Source organism: Aotus nancymaae, unplaced genomic scaffold (assembly GCF_030222135.1).
Source record: "Aotus nancymaae isolate 86718 unplaced genomic scaffold, 86718_ANA_hifiasm-v0.15.2.pri h1tg000098l, whole genome shotgun sequence".
In the NCBI taxonomy this organism is placed as follows: Eukaryota; Metazoa; Chordata; class Mammalia; order Primates; family Aotidae; genus Aotus; species Aotus nancymaae.
In genome coordinates this window covers 1,067,570-1,083,062 of record NW_026988513.1, presented here as the reverse complement: position 1 = coordinate 1,083,062, position 15,493 = coordinate 1,067,570, and positions in this window count along the sequence as shown.

Below are 15,493 nucleotides of genomic sequence, written 5' to 3'. Positions count from 1 at the left end.
TATTTACAAAAAAAAATGCTGAAGGGAAGTAAACTGTCATATCAGGAGGCTAAGAAATAATTTCATTTTTATAAATAAAGGAGTTCTGCTTCTCAGTGGGGATTGCTCAGAAGTACTGTTGGAGCCCAGCTGCAGTAGGAGAGATAGGAAGTTCAGTCACTTATTTGTTTATGTACTAAACAAGTATTTATTGAGTGCCAACTAGGAGCCAGTCAGTCTCAGTTTAAATATTTGCTCTGCCACTCAGTCTCTGTGTTACCCAGGGCAGGTTACTGAACCTGCTGGTGACTCTGTTTTCTCACCTATAAAATGGAGATAATTGTATCTACCTCATAAGTTATTTGGGAGGAGTAAATAAAGCCTTTAAGCAGTGCCCAGCTGGTGAGAAGCACTTTTTAGGTCTTAGCTATTGTTTGTAATATGGACAGGCCCTGGATACAACATGAACAAAGACCAAATCCCTGCACTCAGGAAGCTTGATTTTAACAGCAGGGCAGGGGTAATTAGGAGGGGAAATAGCCAAAGAGATAAAGCAGTAATGATGCCAAGTGCTGATAAAAAGTGGGGAAGAAAAATAAAGCAAGGGAAGGGAGGAGGGCGTGCAGAGGGGGACGGTGGGGCCAGACATTTCAGGTGGGAGCAGGTTCCACTTCTCAGGCTGGTGACATCTGGGCAGGAAGCCGGCCAGGAGCAGGACATGCCAGAGAAAGGAGCTGTCCCTGTGAGGGACTGGAGCAGGGCAAATGAGGTGCGTTCCAGGAGCCAAAGTCAGTGGGGGCTGAGCGAGGTCAAAGGTGAGGGCAGAGGCACAGAGGGGCTGGTGGAGCTCATGCAGGGCCTTGAGGTCAGGGAGATAACTTTTTTTTTGAGACAGAGTCTCACTCTGTCACCAAGGCTGGAGTGCAGGGGCATAATCTCAGGCGAATGCAACCTCCGCCTCCCGGGTTTAAGTGATTCTCCTGCCTCAGCCTCCCGAGTAGCTGGGACTATAGGCACACACCACCATGCCCAGCTAATTTTTGTATTTTTAGTAGAGACAGGGTTTCACCATATTGGCCAGGCTAGTCTCAAACTCCTGACTGCATGATCTGCCCGCCTTGGCCTCCCAAAGTGCTGGGATTACAGGCCTGAGCCACCATGCCCGGCCAACTTTTTTTTTCAGATATAAGTTCACTAGCCAATTTATTCAAACTGGATTTGAGAGTAGGTTCAATAAAGTTTTTTCCTCCTGTATTCAGTTGGTAATAACTATACATATTTATGGGGTACAGTGTGATATTGTGATGCATGTTTATAATGCATAATGATCAAATCCAGGTAATTAGCAAATTCATCTCCTCCAACATGTATCATTTCTTGGTGTTCTGAACATTCAAAATCCTCACTTGCAGCTTTTTGAAAATATACAATAACTGAGTGCTGACCACGTTCACCCTACAGCCTGCCCCGCAGCAGCACTCCCTCCTCCTGTTCAGCTGTAATTTGGGATCCATTAGCCGGCCTCACCCCACCTTCCCCACCTTTCCCCTTCCCAGCTCTAATACTCAGGGAAATAACTACAGTTTTTGTTTTGTTTTGAGAATAAATTTCGTTTCGCTCTTGTTGCCCAGGCTGGAGTGCGATGACGCGACCTTGGCTCACTGCAACCTCCATCTCCCGGGTTCAAGTGTTTCTCCCTACCTCAGCCTCCCAAGTTGCTGGGATTACAGGCATGCACCACCACACCCAGCTAATTTTTTGTATTTTTAGTAGAGACAGGGTTTCTCCATGTTGGTCAGGGTGGTCTTGAACTCCTGACCTCAGGTGATCTGCCCGTCTCGGCCTCCCAAAGTGCTGGGATTATAGGTGTGAGCCACGGCACCCAACCCATAATTACCTTTTATATGCACCGGACTTTCCCACCAGGGAGGTAGGCCGGTTATTTTACTATGTAACAAACCACACCAAAACTAGGTGGCTTACAACCAGGACTATCCATGCTGTCTCCCGGCTCTGGGGGTTGTCAGGGCTCACTTGGGAGGCTGCACCCAGCTGGCACCCGCCGGGCAGGTTTGCAGGGGCCACCTCACAGGCCTGGTGGTGCGTACTGGGCCTCCTCCTTCACATGGGCAGTCGTGACTCAATTTGTCTCCACCAGGGCTTCCTTACCGGCTGCAAGAGCATTCCTAGAGGGTCATGGTGGATGCCCAAGGTCCTTGGAGGCCCAGACTCTGATCTTGCATGCTGCTGATGCCGCATCAGTCAAAGCAAGTTCTAGGCCAGCCTGGATTCGGGAGGCAGGAGAGGAGCGGCTGCAGAACACTGCAGGCCTTTCCACCTGCTATGGGAGGCGGGATGATACTGGCTACAAGCTCAGGAGCCACCATTCTAGAGGTCTTCAAGCACAGGCCGTGGGACCTGAAGTCCAGCCATGTCTCTGTCTAGAGATTGATGATTGCCACGTGCCTTCTTATTGCAAATTTTGCCAGGACTCTTTTCTAAAGCCTTTAGCAGATCAAAGATGTATTCCTGGCTGGGGCTCCTTGAAGAATCACTGTTTCTCTAAACTCACTCTTTTCTTTTGAGGTTTTGACTTCTAGAATTTTACTATTTTCCCCTGAGCACAGTGGCCTGAGTTGAGCCTCGGAAGCGACTGTGAATGTTTAGGTTGGAAGTCTGGAGGAACTCTCGCTGTGAAGGCAGACAGATATCAGGGTGGCGTGATTTCTGGAACGCCCGGACTGGAGGAGACGTTAAGGCAGCCCGCTGGGAGGAAAATCGACCGGTGTCTCGACTGCCATCTAGTGGCGGTGCCGTTAGGTGGCGGGATTCCATTTAGCTGGGTACTGTCCTAATTAGAAGCTCATGGAAATCCGGCTAGAATTTTAACTTGGTTTTCATATAGAGGCAATAAAGAACAGTGGTTGGGAGGGAAAAGGCTCTAGAGTCTGACTGCTGGGTTTGGATCTTAGCTCTGGCACTTAGCTGTGTGGCCTTGGGTGATTCTGTAGTCTCCCTGTGCCTTGGTATCGTCATCCATGAAGAGGCTGGTGGTAGTACTGGCTTCACAGGTTGCTGTGTGGACTAATGATTCGATACACATTAAAGCATTTAGGGACTGTCAGCACACAGTGCGGTGTGAGTGTTAGCTATTATCAGTTAGCATCCCTCATCCAAAAATCCAAAACGCTCCAGAATCTGAAATGGTTAAGCACGGACACAATGCCCCAAGTGGAAAATTCCACACCTGACCCCGTTGATGGGTTCAAGACATAGTTTATTCAGCATCCCCAAGGGAACAAAGACCCTCGCAGCTCCCATCAGCTGCATATACCTTCCACACACGCCAGATAGGAATGTCATATTTTTTAACTGTAAAGTGTGAATAAATGTAAGAAAATGATTGCGTGTCGGTATCACATAAATTCAGAGTCAGGAAGATTGCTGGTGCCAAACAACCGCAGGGTGTTTCACGGGTGGCTGAAATAGGAACACCTTTGCTTGCTTTTTTTTTTTTCTGAGATGGAGTCTGGCTCTGTTGCCGAGGCTAGAGTGCAATATCGCAATCTCAGCTCCCTGCAAACTCCGCCTCCCAGGTTAAAGCGATTCTCCCACCTCAGCCTCCTGAGTAGCTGGGATTACAGCCACACACCACCACACCTGGCTAATTTTTGTTTTCTGTTTTGTTTTTTTTTTTTTTTTTAGTAGAGATGGGATTTCACCATCTTGACCAAGCTGGTCTCGAACTCCTGGTCTCAAGTGATCCGCCTTCCTTGGCCTCCCAAAGTGCTGGGATTATACCCTTTGCTTTCTGATGGGCCAATGTGCACCAACTTTGTTTCATGCAGAAATTTATTTAAATATTGTGTAAAATTACCTTCAGGGTATGCATATGAGATGTATATGAAACATAAATGAATTTCATGTTTAGACTTAGGTCTTATTTTATATATGCATAAGATATCTCATTATGTGTATGCAAATATTCCAAAATCCAAAGTCTTAAATACTTTTGGTTCCAAGTAGAGCCCTTTGACATACACCTTGAATGAGGCAGAGGAAAGAGAAAAAGTGCTTTTGACTAGGGTGGACCTGAGTTGACTAAAGGATGTCAGTTTCTGGGTATCTTACACTCCTTATAAGGTAGTTGGGTATAAATTAATGTACTTGCCGATTGTAAGGAACCCACAAGTGTGTGGAGTTGTTAGAGAGATCTCGTGGCCACAGGCACCGTGCTCCCCGGGAAGACAGATGATGAGTAACCCCCGATCCTTGAAACTAAACAGGGTTGGCGCCTGTGAGCCCGTCAGATTCCCCACATCCTAGTTACCTGCTTGGATGCCTACATTTTGTAAATAACTTTTAAACCACATAGTTTTAACTGTGCATTAGCAGCAGCAGTCATTGTTGTTTTTAAGACTATGTTTTTCTCCAAAAAGTTGTAGATACAAGACCAGCTTTGCTTTTTCTGGCTGGAACACTAGTTCTACTATAATTAAAGCAAAATAGTCTTTTATTATAAAAATAAGATCACTCCACTGTGTTTCCAGTAGCTAACTCCACTTTGTAGAGAATATTCATCCAAAAGTCTCCATCTCTCTTTCAATTGTTCAATTTTTCTATCTTTTAAATGCTTACAAAATAAGTCACATTTACGGAAGGCTGCACACATCGGTTAGAGATGACGAGGAAGTGACCAGCGCCCTTTCTTCCAACACTCTCGGTGTGTGAGACTGGCTGTCGTTCCTCACAAGCAACCTGTCCAAAAATGGATTCAGTGCTCAAGGAACAGAAAGGGATGTACCTCAGGCCGCCTAGGAGCTGAGCGTGGGCCATCTGAGAAGAGCTGTGGCCACGGCCACCGGGGTAGAGGCTAGGGCCTCCCAGCCACAACTTAGAACCCAAGAGACAGCTCTTCACAACTCTGCGACCCTAGAATCCTTCCAGAAGCCACCAAGGGTACGGAGACCCAAGAAGCCATACCTGTCTCTCCCTGCTAAGTAATACGCTGCTGAAGTTAAGGAATTCATCCACATGGTTTTAAACCCAGCTCCACCTGGCAACCGTGGACAAACATGACAACACATTTCTGGAAGCCACTCTACTCATCATGCCCACTCTCAAGATGACAGTCCTACGTGCCCTTGGGACAGAACAGCAAGGGCATTCTATCACCAAACACTTCACACACGTTATTTCATGTAATCCTCGTCTCACCCCTTTTGGCTGAGTGGGAGCACTAGAATTCCAACCTCTCCAAGCGTTTAGGAAAAGTCCCTGAAGATGAGCTGGGGAGAGAAGGAGCTCAGACATTCCAAGTAAGCGGGAGCCTGTCAGGTGAAATATTCCCTCCTCCTTCTGCATCACTCACGGAGTGGAAGAAGTACTCATACAGAAAGTGACGACCGGAACTAATCATCCAGCTCCCAGTGCTCCTGTTCACCAAAGCACAGTCACACGCAATTCACCGAAGCATCTTTTACGTATGTTGCACAGATAACAGAAGACAATTAAAATTACAGATTTTAAGTCTAGATGCAGTGGCATAGACCTGTAATCCTAGCACTTTGGGAAGCCAAGGTGGGAAGATTACTTGAGCCCAGGAGTTCAAGACCGGCCTGGGCAACACAGTGAGACCCCATCTCTACTAAAAATAGAAAAAATTAGCTGAGTGTGGTGGTGCACGCTTGTAGTCCCAGCTACTCTGGAGGCTGAGGCTGGAGGATCGCTTGAGCCCAGAAAGTCGAGGCTGCAAGGAGCCATGACGGCACTACTGCACTCCAGCCTGGGTGACAGAGCAAGACTCTGTCTCAAAAACTAAATAAATAAGAATAATAAAATGAAATGACAGATTTTAACATAGGACTTTTAAAATCCAGGACATAGCCCTCTATTCCACACAAAATCAGCAGAGTTTATGTCAACATGTGTCCTATTTTAAATAATGCATCAGTCCTCTGCTCCATGCTCCCTGGGTGCTCGTATATATGAAGACTCTGATGCCAACAGATGGAGTCCCAGAGGGAGTGGCTGTGCCTCGGGCCAGTGCACAGGGAGGCAAGCCATGCCACACACCGCAGGGACCGTAAGCACTCCAGCCCAGGGAGGCGATGGGCCCCAGCCACCCAGGAGAGGGGGTGAGTTTAACTCGAGCTGCTGGCTGACTCTGCAGTTCACCACAGAACGAAGAATTATTTCAATGAGAAATGCTTATCCCTCCATAGAATTCTTTTCTTTTTAGAGACTGGTTCTCGCTCTCTCCCCCAGGCTCGAGTGCAGTGGTGCAATCAGGGCTCACTGCAGCCTCGACCTCCTGGCCTCAAGCAATCCTCCTGTCTCAGCCTCTGGAGTAGCTGGGACTGCAGGGAAATGCCACCATACCTGGCTATTTTTTTTTAAATAGAAATTGGGTCTCAATATCTTGCCTACACTGGTCTCGAACTCCCATCCTGAGGTGATTCTCCCCCCTCAGCCTCCCAAAGCACTATGATTACAGGTGCGAGCAACCACACCCAGCCCCTGTAGAATTCTTATAATGAAGGGAGAAAAGAACCACAAAACTTAAAATTCAGAGCATGGCTTTTCTGATAATATAGATGAACCATTATCTATGTGAATCCTGTGATTTGTAGTTAGCGCTCACCAAAATGTAAGAAATGAAAGTTTGGGATCAATGTCTGCATCTTATCAATCTACAAACACTGGGTAGGGGCCTTGGCATAGACGAGCCATGAACTCACACTCCTGCTCCTGCCTGCGTGAGCACTAACCTCTCTGGACTTCCTTCTCCTCATTTGAAAACCCGGAGCTATGAAACTCAGCTCACTATTTATTTTGCTTACAATGCAACAACATTTGAAAACCATTCCTTTCCTATGCTTCATCTGCTTTCAAAGATGAAACTAAATAACTCTATAATGCTTCCCTGACCAGGAAAAGGTTAGTGTAGTTTTCTTTAAAATGACCATGTTGTAAGGAGGGAAGTGGAAGGAGAGTTGATTAATAGGGAAAATGTTTCAAATATCTGGGAAATAATAAGGCAGGTATCCTATTAATCCACATCAACAGGAACCGTAAGAAACTGCTAGGAAGTTCTTCCTCCATGTTAGGCTGGGCGTACGTGCCTAGCATCACTGAGCAGTGATGGCGAGGACGTGGCGAACTGGAACCCCTGTGCAGCTGCTGTGGAAACTATATGGTGATTACTCAAAAAAATGTAACGTAGAGACTGGGCGCGGTGGCTCATACCTGTAATCCCAGCACGTTGGGTGGCCAACGTGGGCAGATCAACTGAGGTCAGGAGTTCAAGACCAGCTTGTCCTCCAGCATGGCAAAACCCCATCTCTACTAAAAATACAAAAATTAGCTGGGCGTGGTGGCATGCACCTGTAATCCCAACTACTGGTGAGGCTGAGGCAGAAGAATCGCTTAAGCCCAGGACGTGGAGGTTGCGTGAGCGCCGAGATCGCACCACTGCACTCCATCCTGGACCACAGAGCAAGACCCTGTCTCAACAACAAAAAAAAAAATGTAGCCTAGATTTATCACCTGAGCCAGCAATTCCATCTGGGGATATCCACAAAAGAACTGACAGCAGGGTCTGGGTTAGGTATTTGCCTCCCATGTTCGTAAACAGCATGCAGCCCCGTGTACATCAGCAGATGACAGGACAAACAAGATGCCGTCCATTCATACAACGGAGTATGACAGCGTGAGGCAGCCTGAGAAAAGAAGGAAATCTGACACAGGCTGCGGCATGGATGACCCTTGAGGATGTCATGCTCGGTAAAGCAAGTCGCTCCCAGAACGGGTAAATACCGTGTGGTTCCGCTCATGCCAGGTATCCAGAGGAGTCCAGTACATAGAGACGGAGCGTAGAATGAGGATTGCCAGGCGCTGGGGAGAGGGGAATGGGAGCTAGGCTTTCATGAGTGCAGAGATGAAAAGAGTTCTGGAGGTGAGTGGTGGCGACAGTGGCACAATAGTGTGAATGTTCTTAATGCCACTAAACTGCACTTAAAAATGGTTAAAATGCCAAATTTTGTGTTACGTGGCCACAATAAGATGAAAAGAAAAAAGTAATCTGTGGTTGCAGGGTGGACCTGCTTCTGAGAGGGGTGGGAGAGGGCCGCTCAGCTCCTGGAGGGGTCTCGGGACTAAGAGACTCACTCTGCTGGCGGCTGGGCACCTCCGCCAGTGGGCCGGGGGGTGTAAATAAGTCTGCAGCTCTAGACGCCACAGCAGAGCCTCTGCCCGCCCCCAGCACTCCAGAATTATGTTCATGAGGGCAGATAGACAAGATTAGCCTCAGACACAAAACAGCAGCAGAGAAGACATTGCACTAATGGTAGGGAACACATACTTTGCAAACACCTAGATTCAAGAGAACGTGTGTAATGTAAACACTGGAAGAAAGCCAGGAGCCTGCTCAAAACTCCAGGTTAAAAGACAAGGGAGGCAGGATATGGGGGAGCAAGATCCCTTTTTTAAAAAAGTTGTTACTGGGTTTATCAGAGCGAGAGTTAAAAGGGAAGGTTTCTTTTGTGACACAACAGCGCCACCTCATGGACAGAGCTCATATGACGCAAAGTTTCTCTAAAGCGAGCCTGTCCTCTACTGGGAGCTCTTAGCGTCGGCCCTCACAGCTCTACCTCCACGTGAATCCAGCACTCTCAGAGTCCACAGAAGAACATTGCATCTTTGCAAGCCAAATACTGGGGCAAACGTCAGGTTCTCCTCTTGTCTCCACTCCCCTCTGAGGCTTAGAAAGTCCTTTCAGCACTTGAATGTCAGTGAAGAGGCTGGACGCTGTCTCACACCAAAAACTACTGATGTCCTGGTGATCAGAAAAAGCAAGTGTTGGCTTTATTACAGCCAGAAAATGAAACCGTCCACAAGGAAAAGCATCCCCCCCTCCTCATCTCCATTAAATGGCAAGTTGGACTTCTCTTGTTTCCTAATTTAAAACTTTTTTAAAAGATGGATGGGGGGTGGGTCTCACTAAGTTGACCAGGCTGGAACTCCCGGCCTCAAGAGAACCTCCCATCTCAGCCTCCCAGGGTGCTGGAATTACAGGCGTGAGCCACCGCGGCCAGCCTCCCAGTCTTAAATTGTATGAAGATGTTTCTAGGAGTCTCTGCTTTGGCCTCAGGCTGTTGTCGTTTTTCTATGCTGTGTTTTTAAATGGCTGTGTGGAAATTTATTGTGGAAGTGTGGGATTTCTTGTATGTATTTGTCCAAATCGAGGCTTAAATGAGGAAAGCATGTTTGTTTTTTTTTTTGAGACGGAGTTTCGCTCTTGTTACCCAGGCTGGAGTGCAATGGCGCAATCTCGGCTCACCGCAACCTCCGCCTCCTGGGTTCAGGCAATTCTCCTGCCTCAGCCTCCTGAGTAGCTGGGATTACAGGCACGCGCCACCGTGCCCAGCTAATTTTTTGTATTTTTAGTAGAGACGGGGTTTCACCATGTTGACCAGGATGGTCTCGATCTCTTGACCTCGTGATCCACCCGCCTCGGCCTCCCAAAGTGCTGGGATTACAGGCGTGAGCCACTGCGCCCGGCGGAAAGTATGTTTTTAAAGTGAGTCTTGGATTCACTCGGCAAAGGCTGTGGAGCGTCCACTCCAGCCCAGCCACACGGCAAACTGCGGGGAAGGAGGTGGAGATGCAGCCACGGTCTGCACCTGCCCCCTTAAATTGTAAGAACTACCCCGGGGGAAAGGTGAGGCCATCAGACGCAGTGTGGGCCTGGCCTAGGGGACCCCGGATGTGGGGGCTGCAGGTGGAGAGAAGCAAAGTGATCTCACCTGGGCAGGGAGTTTGTGCTCTGAAGGGCTCCAGCGTTTCTCGTGCTGTCTCTGGCATGGTCTCTTGGGCCTGGGGAGATGAGCGCGGGTTGGAAAGAATCTCAGAACCCAGGGGCTGCCAAGGTCGGCGCTCAGGCCATGCTGGGTGCTTCACACCGGGGCTGCCCTTTGGGTCATTCCCATCAGCACACACACATTCTGGCACTTCTCCCACCCATCTAAATCAGAAGGCAGTCCCCCCACCCCCACCCCAGACCTGCCCTGGCCCTTCTGACTCCTCAGATCCTTTGACTTTTCAGGGCACTCGATGGATGCAGGTTCTCAGCAACTCCCTCCCAGAGATTCCACCTTTCTGGCCTCCAGGACTCACCTCTCCTCACCTGCCCCTCGTTCATCCAGGTCTCCCCTACTGTTTCCTCTCCTTAATCAATAAGCTCTGGAGCGAACCAAGCCTCCCTCCATCCCATCCCATCCAGCTTCTGCCTTTCAAAACAATTGCTGTGCTAATCACTCCCAAACGTGCTGCTCTTCCCCCATGTCTGATTCACCTGCCTACCTGGAGCCTCTGTTCTCTGTCTCATAGACAACCCTAGATGAAGCATGCCCAGAACTAAACTCCTGATCTTCCACACAAAAGCCTGATCCTCCCACACCCCTGCAGACACAGCAACCCCGAGCTCTCACTGGCCCTGGCCCAAAGCCCTGGGCTCCACTGTGACCTCTTTCTATCACACAGCACATCTGACCCATCAGAACAGACCCTGTCCAACCTGCTTCTCCAGCACGCCCACCGCCCTGGCCAAGCCAGGGTCAGGGCTGCAGCCTCCTCCAGGTCTCCCAGCCTCCGATGGCCACATCCCCTCTCGTCCGGGCTCTGACCCCCACAGTGGCCTCCCACCTCACTCAGGGGAAACCCAGGGGCCTGGATTTACCTATGTGGACTAGCCTGAGCTGCCCCGGAGCACCCGGCCGGCCGCAGCCCTCTGGCGTCACCTCTCTGCCCTCTTCCCTCCCTTCTCCAGCTCCTCCGGGCCCCTTAATCCCTGGGTGCCCGGTTCCCTCCCTCCCACCTGCAAGTCTCAGAGCAGCCCTCCCTTACTGCCTGCTCCCCCCACACCTCTGCCTTCGCCTTTCCCACTGCCTGGACCCCAGCCCCTGGCGTGCAGTGTTTTACTCCAATAAGTTCCCTCGAGGCAGGAACTTTTTGCTGTTTTTCTTCACTGCTGCATCCCCCTTGCCTGGCCCGTGTTGGAGGCTCCATCCACAGACACTTGTGTATCTGATAAAGGACTTGCTGGCAGCATATATAAAGTGTTCTCCGAACTCATTCATCATTTTTTTAAAACCCAATTTTTTAAAATGGGCCAAAGATATAAACAGGCATTTCACCAAAGATCATATAGGGATGGTAAGAAGGAATACAACAGCTTTAGTCGCTAGAGAAACACAGATTAAAATGTAATTATTACCACTGAGCTGTACAATTAAAAACGGTAAAGATGATAAATTTTATATGTATATTTTATCTCAATACAAAATAAAATTAAAAAGAGAAAGAAATACAAATTCAGGCCACTGTAAATGACCACCACACGCCTATTAGAATGGCTAACTAAATAGGCCAGCCGCAACCGGTGTTGATGAGGAGGTGGAGGAACCGGACTTCAGGTGCTGGGATGGAAATGAAAAATGCTGCCGTCACTCCAGAAGAGACCTGGCAGTTCCATTCAAACACACGCCCATCCTACCACCCAGAGAGTCAATTCTTAGCTTGTTACTCTCTAAAACTGAACACGTACGATCACACAAAGGCTTATCCAGGAAGGCTCATAGCAGCTTTATTTCTAAGAGCTCGAAACTGGAGGCATCTTAAATGTCCATCATTGGGTGGACAGGGAAACAAAATCTCCTGGATAAAGGCACTGAGCAGCATCCAGCCAACGGGACACCACTCAGCAATTAAAAGCAATGAACTGGGCCGGGCGCCGTGGCTCACACCTGTAATCCCAGCAGTTTGAGAGGCTGAGGTGGGTGGATCACCTGAGCTCAGGAGTTCAAGACCAGCCTGGCCAACATGGTGAATCTCCATCTCTACAAAAATTAGCCAAGAATGGTGGTGGGTGCCTGTAATCCCAGCTACTTGGGAGGGTGAAGGTGGAGAATCACTTGAACGCAGGAGGTGGAGGCTGCAGTGAGCTGAGATCGCGCCATTGCACTTCAGCCTGGCCAACAGAGTGAGATTCCGTCTCAAAAAAAAAACTATTTTTTTTGAACTGTCGAATACATGCCACAACAGAGCCACATCTTCAAATAATATGCTGGGCAGAAGAAGCCAGACCCAAAAGAGTCACACTGCCTGGTTCTACTTTTATGAAATTTTAGAAAATGAGAACCAATCTTCAGAGAGAGAAAGTTTGGAGGAGGGGACCGGAGCAGGGAGGGGTGAGAGGGAAGAACTACCAGAGGGCCCAAGGGGACCCTGGTGGATGACGGACACATTCATCCCCTGGACTATGAGTTCCAGGCTCTAACCTCTGACAAGGATTTGAAGTTACGTAGCATGGCTTTGGCAGTGACCAATCTGGCTCTACCCCACAGTTCTGCTGGTTTGGATTTCCCACAGTCATCATTCTTTACAATCACTAACATTCCCCAGTGCAGGGCTAGCTTCAGGGTGGGCGACACCCATTTGGTCACATAGGGCTCCAAATATAGAAGGGCCCCCTGAATTCCATTTAATGCTCTCCTGTTGCTGTCTCAAAATGCTTGATTATTATTTTATTTTATTTTTATTTTTATTATAATTTTGAGACAGAGTCTCACTCTGTCGCCCAGGCTGGAGTGCAATGGTGTGATCTCGGCTCACTACAACCTCTGTCTCCCGGGCTCAAGCAATTCTCCTGCCTCAGCCGCCTGAGTAGCTGGGATTACAGGCGCCCACCACCACACCCAGCTAATTTTTTTATTTTTCATAGAGACGGGGTTTCACCATGTTGGCCAGGCTGGTTTCAAACTCCTGACCTCGTGATCCACGCCTTGGCCTCCCAAAGTGTTGATATTACAGGCGTGACCAACCGCACCTGGCCAATAATTTCTGAACAAAGGGTTTCACATTTGTATTTGACACACTGAGCCACACATGTTACGTAGATGGATCTTCCTCAAAGTGTGATCCACAGAATTAATTCTTTACTTTAGTTAATTTATGTTAATTGCTATTGTGGAAAAGGAGCATTTGGGAAATGCTGAGTTAAATAACTTCATTTTCCCCAGGACAGTTTGTAGCAACAGTTCAGATTAGAAACTAACATTTAGTCATCTTACCAATGATAGAAAAGTCCTATTCATTATCACAGAGATTTTTATATATAGTCGTCCCTTGGTATCCACAGGGAGGTCGGTTTCAGGACCCTGCCGGATGCCAAAATTTGTGAGTCCTCCAGTTGCTGATGGAAAATGGCATAGCATTTGCATAGAACCTAATGTAGCTCCTTCCGTGGACTTTAAATCCTCTCTGATTACTTACAATACCTAATACAAAAAAGCCTACACATCACTTCATTCGTGTCGGTTCAATGTAGTACTCAATGTGCAGCAAACTCAAGCTTAGGCTTTTGGAACTTTGCAGAATTTATTTTCTGAATATTTTCAATCTGCAGTTGGTTGAATCCACAGAGGCAGAACCCACAGATACAGAGGGCTGACTGTACTGGAGATTAGACCATGTCCCATAAAACCATGCCTCTCACACTTCAGTGTGCACATGAATTAAACCAGCCCAACTGTCCCGTAGAACTCGGACAATTTTTTGAATAAACTTAGAAACTGACCCTCCTGATCTTAAAAACTGAAACTTGTATTTGTCTCATCTGAGTTGCTTCCTTGAGTAAGGAGCTGAAACTCATCAGATCACCATATCCCAACAAGATGCCAGTCCACTCATTCATAATTGCTTCCCGTATTAATCCATCATATTAATCCATCATCACACTGCTATAAGGACATACCCAACACTGGGTAATTGATAAAGAAAGCGGTTTGATTGGTTCACAGTTCAGCACGGCTGGGGAGGCCTCAGGCAGAAGGGGAAGCAAACACGCCCTTCTTCACATGGCGGCAGGAAGGAGAAGAATGAGCAAAGAGGGAAAAGCCCCTCATAAAACCATCAGATCTTGTGAGGACTCACTCGCTATCATCAGAACAGCAGCATGGAGGTAACGGCCCCAGGACTCAATTACCTCCTACCAGGTCCCTCCAACAACACAGAGGGATTATGGGAACTACAATTCAAGATGAGATTTGGGTGCAGACACAGCCAACCATATCATTTCCTTACCCCTCCCTAATTCCATTTTACACTCCTTCCTCACTATATAAACTCCACAATTTCAGTCAGTCAAGGAGACAGATTTTCCATCACCTCAGCTGCAGCACCCAGTTAAAGCCTTCTTCCCTGGCAAAACTCATCTCAGTGATTGGCTTTCTGAGCAACAAACAGTAAGACCTAGACCAAACCTCTGGTGTTTCAGTAACAGAATCACTTGGGGATCTTCTTAACGTACAAAATCGGTTTCATTAGATCAGGCCCTCGGCACTGTGCTTCTCAAGCGGTTCTGATTCCACTGATCCGCAGACCACACTTTGAGTAGCAAAGCTCTAAGATAGATCTAGGCATAGGTGGATGTAACCTTTGGGGGAGGCTTAGTTCTGTCTGTTCAATTTATATGTCGGTTTCATCACTTAGTATCCATGTGACTGAGGAATGTTATTCTCTCTGAGCCTCAGATTCTTCAAGATGCCAAGGTAACCATTCCCAGAATTATTTCACGGATTTAAGCAAAGTCATTTTACACTGATACTCATTTTAACAGCCACTTATGGTGAGTGAGGCAAGACAGATACCATTATCTCCATTTTACAGACAAGAAAACTAAAGCTTAGGGAGGTTAAATAATGCGTCCAGTGCCAAAGAATACAAGCCACAGTGAGGGCTCAAAAATTCATCTTGATTGATTATTTTTGAGACAAGGTCTTGCTCTGTTGCTCAGGCTGGAGTGCAGTGGCTCAATCTTGGCTCACTGCAGCCTGAACCTACTGAGCTCAAGTGGTCCTCCCACCTCAGCCTCCCGAGTAGGTGGGACTACAGGCGTGCGCCACCATGCCCAGTGAATTTTTGTATGTTTTTGTAAGACAGGCTCTTGGCTGTTGCTTTGTTCCCCAGGTTGGTCTCAAACTTTCGGGCTCAAGTGATACTCTCACTTTGGCTTCCCAAAGTGCTGGAGCCACTGTCCCAAGCCAAAAGTTTATCTTTCAACTCTGAACCTTTTGGTCTCTGTTTCACTCGAAGATTTTGAGTGTCTACTACATACTAGGCTCTTGTCTGTATGTCATTCTGACTTATTGAAGGGTTTGCTTTGCAGTGAAGTTTCACGTTACTCTTCTTGTATAGATGGGATCCTTTTCCTTCCTTTTGAAAATGAATTTATTATTCTTTACCAAAATGATAAATGTTCATTGCTTAAAGAATTCAAGCAGTACAGAAGAGAACAAACAAGTAAAAATCTCACCATCTCAGACGTGGCCTTCATTAACGTTTTAGTGACTATTTTTCCAGTTCCCTCTTTATGACCTATGGATTGCCCATTTAAGTAAAGAAAAGGGCAGCAGGGGAGAGGTTCCTCTGGTCAAATAATTTTGAGAAGCTTCTG